Consider the following 5,471-nt stretch of genomic DNA (forward strand, 5'->3'; position numbering starts at 1 on the left):
ACCACTGTCACCCTGTCTTAGCATAACGCAAGTCGAGACGAACGTCGTCGCGGTAGTGACGACGGACGCTGAGACGAGCACGTGACACCAATGCCACCCTGTCTATCTTAGGGTAACGCAAGTCGAGGCGGACGTCGTCGCGGTAGCGACGACGGACGCCGAGACGAGCACGTGACACCAATGCCACCTTGTCTATCTTAGGGTTATACGAGTCGAGGCGAACGTCGTCGCGAACGTTGAGACGAGCACGTGAGGCCAATGGCATCTGTTAAAAAATATTCCTGATTTTCAGAAAATTCACAAATTTAAAAGTTGTTTATATTTTTAATAATATGTTATCGCTTTGGAAAGTTTGTCATTAATGGGAAAAGTTATTTATAGTAAATCAATTGAATGAATATTCCTGATTCAATCAAAAAGTTGTAGATCAATTTTAGTTGAGTATTCTATTCCTTGGTGATAAAAATATTTTTCTAGGAAAAATTAATTGAAAGGGAAGAGAGGGATAGGCTAATTTGATTTTCTGTTAAGAAGTAGCAATTCATTTTAGTTGAAAGTGCTAGTTAATTTCAGTTGAAAGTGAGATTTCCCGCCAATTACTATCCCTGAAAAACCGCTAGCCCAGAAAGGGAATTAGCGGAATAGGAAAAAACAGGCCCAAACTAAAAAAACGTTGAAAGGGAATAGAGCCTAGGTAGCTAGTGGGCCGAGGCTGAGCCCAACTCACGAAAACAGGATCGCTCCAGGCCGGAATCGGTCGCGAAAGGGAATAGGAGGTGGGAGCCTGATCGCTAAACTTATAGGTCGGAAATTGACCACACGTCCTAGGACGCGCGCGCGTTAGCCACGCCCGTATACTTTCCTATTTCCACATGACCTTTCCTGGTCACACGGGGAATTCACTAGTAAAAATATTGGAAATCTTTTACTATCCAAATGAGGCACTTATAACAATGTCCACAACTAGTCGGTATTTATTTACTAGATGAACACTAATCTTACTATTTTCTCCATGTGATTTACGATGACATCTAGTACCAATAGTCTATATAGTAAAGAGCTAAGTGATTTTACTACAAAAGTAGAAGTATTACCATCAATCAAGAACATGATAGATGCATGCCTTAGTGGGTTGACTAATTTTCTGTACTTCTGGGGTATGTACTTCCATTCTCAATATACCTTTCGTGCGCATTGATTATACCCCTCTATCATTCTCAATACGAGTGGGAGTATGTACTTCATTAAATATTCTAAAATACCCTAATACGAGTTTGATCGAAAAAATATCATTTGTGACATACTTTTTGTATTGTACCTTTTTCACGTACGAACAAATCAGTATATATATAAACCTTCAGAAATATATAGTCTCACATGAATTTTTTCATGAAACTCATTTTGAGGTATCTAGTAATTATTAATAAAGTATATTCAAAATAATAAAAAGGTATGAATTCATCTATGTGGTATATGAGGTGCAAGAATACGTACTCCCAAAAGTACACACTCATTTTTCCTATACATACATACATACATACATACATACATATATATATATATATATATATATATATATATATATATATATGTATGTATGTATAGGGCTGAGCTATTCTGCTACTAGTAACTAAATAATATTCTGTTACCCCGGCCTATAATAGAGCGCGATCCAAAATTCTCGAATCGAGCCCACCAGCCCCGAACTGGTACCGACCCAAAAAGAAACAAGAAAAAAAGGGCACGATCCACCTCCCGATCCCATCCCACACGACCCACTAGCACGCCCCGTCTCATGCCCCCCGCCGCAGTGCGCCGCCGCTCCTTGCCCCGTCGCCGTGCGCCGCCGCGCCTGCCCTACTCCGCCGCCCCTGCCTCGCCCCGCCGCCACGCGCCCCCGCCCCGCACCCATCTTCTCCAAGCTCCGGTCGCCGTCGCGCCCCCATCTCTGCCTGCTCCAAACCACCACGCCATCTCCTCCTGGTGGGGCTCCGTCGCCGGAGCGTCCTGGCCGTTCGGCGCCACCACCCCAGGCCGTTCATCACTGCAGCACCCTCGATTCTGACGGGGGTTAGGCGCAACGACGATGGCGACTCGCTCCCGAACGTGACGGCGACGTTGACCTGAAGTGGGGATTCGTGAGCTGATAGCGACGGCGACAAGCTCTTCCTCCTCTAGCGGCCTCCTCTGCTCCACCAAGGAGACCGTCAGCATGCGTTGCCGTGCTCGTGGGCTGGATTCGATCCTAGAGTTCAGTTCATCTACACGCCTGATCTACAATTCAGGTAGTTAGCTAGCTGACGAGCCATGTTTACTTTCAGAAGTGGGCATCTTTTCTTTCAAAATAGTCAGTTCAAGTAGTCGGCTAGCTGATGATTGTTGTCCCCATTCCACCATTGTTCATCCTCTATGTTCTTTCCCTGCAACGATGTGGTAAGTACGGTCTTTTGTTATCCCACACTTGCTATTTGTTACAGATATTATTATGCACTAGCAAAAGGGCCCGTGCGTTGCAACGGGAGAAAAAAACCCGAGAATTAGGCTCTCTTTTCTTCATGAAAAATTCATTCATGGTCAATGCTAATGTGCGTTTCCAGGCAGGTGCATGGTGTTTAGATCATAAGATGTTTCATAACGTAAAACACTAAGGTCATTGCTAGCAATTTTAATTACAAAAAATAACTTCTTTTAGAATTTGTATTGTGTTTTCAGGGATTAGAAATATATGAAAATAACTATATTAGCATACATATGTATTGGCTGAGCAAGTAACAAAAAATAAGGGAAAGAGTTTAGTCCACATATGTATGTTTATGCAAAAAAAAATCTGGGAAAGTTGTTGTCATAACGCAGGCATAACAACAGGAGTTCTATACCAACATGGGTGTGTACTAACATTCAGAATGCATGGAAAAATGAATAGCTACAACAGTTAGGCCACAAAATTCACTCAAACTGAATAAAGCTACTTTTGAGAGCAAATAAAGTACTTTCAAGCTCCTCAATTGACCTCTCCAATAGCTTGACTTCTTCATCCTTCTCCTTTCATCTCCTATCTGTAGGAGTACAAAAGAAGGGTTAAGAGGAACACCTGACTGGCTGGCGTCCATAGCAATTACTTCCCTTTATTTTGCCACCGCCAAAGCATCTCCAGCTTTTCTCTCAGAGAGACACCTGGGAGTCACATTATTGCTTCTCTTCTGAGAGCTTGGAGAGGTTAATTTGCAAATTTTGAAGCAAGCCGTTCCTTTCATCGTCAAGTAAATTTCTCAGCTCAATCAACACTTCGTCCAATATTGGAGTGGAATTACTATTATGGGCTAAATCCTATTTCGAAGAGTAATTAATCCGTTCAATAGGGCTGAGCTGAGGTCGCAAATCAATGTTCTCCACAGAAACTGCATTTGGTTTGCAAACTGCACTTGCTGGCTGCTCCTCCAACACCAAAATCTATTCTTTACTCTTCATAATTTAAGGATGTGCAAGATTAATCAATTTAAACTCACTGGATAGGATGGATGAGTGTCTAGCTAGTGGGATTAAACAATTGGTCCTTTACTGGTTGATTAATTAGTGAATCAAACAATTTTCTGAATCTTTGTTTAAATGGATGTGCATGATTAGTCACTTAACACTCACAGTGGGGGAGGGCATCCTGATGGAGTGGGCGCAACCTACTTGCCCAGCAAGCCCCACGCCTTCCGTAGCCTAGACGCATAGCTGGGCAAGCACTACTCGCCTGTCGGCGCCCAGAGGATGGCGGTGCTCGCCGGATAGAGCAGCGGGTGAGCGCATCGTGGGGAGGCTGACAGAGCGCGTTGACGCCCTGGCTGAGCGCCTCCAGGCCTGCTGGATCAGGAGGCCGCCGTCCTCCTTTCGGCCGCTGTAGTAGCCATTAAATTTGATTGATAGCATGATTGTTGCTTCACGAAACACCTTTTCAATCTCAGAAGACCGGCATTGCTCATGTCAGACCTGCACAAAGGTTATAGATGTCTCAGATCATATTGAATTCACTGCCAGTTTAATTCTCAAAATTTGGTCTCAACAAATAGAAAAGGTAAGTAAGTATAGCAGGCCAACCAGTGTCTCCCGGAACACCTTCAACACTGCAGGACGGCAGAAAAACAACCGAGGCGAAACAGCACACAGGTGTCGCGCACAAAGCCATGAACACATAACCCAACAGGCACTCACCATAGGCAAACTTCTTGACCTACTTGGTGGTGCAGCTGATGCCTTGAGCTCTATAATGGTAGTGCATAAATGTAGAGATACAAATGTTAGGCATAAATTGGTTGGTCTTTCATCTATCAACAACTGATAAAATCAGGCCACTTGCAAGTTGTAAACATACAGACAGAGGAGCATAAAGTGGACTTCCGAGTTTCTTTTCCGCTTCTTCTTTGTAAGGCTAAACTCCATTTTCTATATGAGCAAAGGATGTGCAGGTTTTCAGCCACAGTTGATAATCCTTTAAACATGTTCTGTTTTACAGAACAGAAAAATGACCAAGATATCCTGGGAACTTGATGGTGTGTTTTGTTACTATAGAATAGTAGTACGAAAAAAGAAGGATCAAGATGTTTTCGTGATGAAGTCATACTTTCTGTTGCTGCACATAGAGCTCCAGTGGAGAATTGGCGTTGGCAACAAATCACACTGACATTATATTCTTCCTCGGGTTTTTGTTTTGATCCTGCAATTCTTGCTCCTGCAGCTCATTTGGCCAGCCATTAAAAAAATAATAGTAACAGAGGGAGCATGCTATCTTGGGTCAGAATTAAATGAAGGTCCTGGTTGCTATTTAGCGTGAGGATTAGATGAAGTTCCTGATTCATCATTACTTTACTTGTGAGGTCAAATTAGTAGGAATTTTCAGGTTTGGAGGGCACAATACATACATTATGTTGAACTTGGATCAGTAAAAAGAATTGGTAAACTGAAGTGCAATCAAATGAACACGTATGTACATCGGTAAACTGGAGTGAAATCAAATGAACACGTATACACATCGGTAAACCGTGAAATTGGTACGCACTGCAAGCGCAACACATTTTTTGTGTGAAACTGAAACCACACACTTCAGAGAAGAAGATTCAGAATAGCACAGAACCACATGACGTGAGACGTTTATGAGGTCGGCTTCAGCAACAATCAGGCCTTCCTTGCCTGCATCTTGGAAGGTTAGCCATAATTCACAAGGTTATTCTAACTCGTCTCCAAATCGAAATTTTTACAAATCTGCACAATCAAGCAAAAATTGTGTATATAGTGCAGATCTGGGAGCAAGCACCTGGTATTCTGGTAATTGGGGACTTTGAGACGGGGGAGCTGGTGGTGCCGCTAATTTCCAGCGACGGGAGCTGAGAGGAGGCAGGCCCGGAGCAGCAGCCTACGACAGGATGATGGGGGAGCACCTCAAGGGCGTGGCCGAGCAGTTCCATGGCTCCCTCAGTAGGGAGTTGGCC

The 5,471-nt window shown here is 43.5% G+C and overlaps 1 long non-coding RNA gene across 1 annotated transcript in view; it reads left to right on the forward strand.

The window, feature by feature from the left end:
- Nucleotides 1-1,704: 1,704 nt before the first annotated feature.
- Nucleotides 1,705-5,471, forward strand: part of LOC123172122 (uncharacterized) — a 5,409-nt gene continuing 1,642 nt past the window's right edge. The window contains exon 1 of the long non-coding RNA XR_006485480.1: nucleotides 1,705-2,285. This is a non-coding gene — a long non-coding RNA (uncharacterized lncRNA). The remainder of the gene's footprint in view (nucleotides 2,286-5,471) is intronic.

This window comes from Triticum aestivum, unplaced genomic scaffold (assembly GCF_018294505.1).
Source record: "Triticum aestivum cultivar Chinese Spring unplaced genomic scaffold, IWGSC CS RefSeq v2.1 scaffold147331, whole genome shotgun sequence".
NCBI lineage: Eukaryota > Viridiplantae > Streptophyta > Magnoliopsida > Poales > Poaceae > Triticum > Triticum aestivum.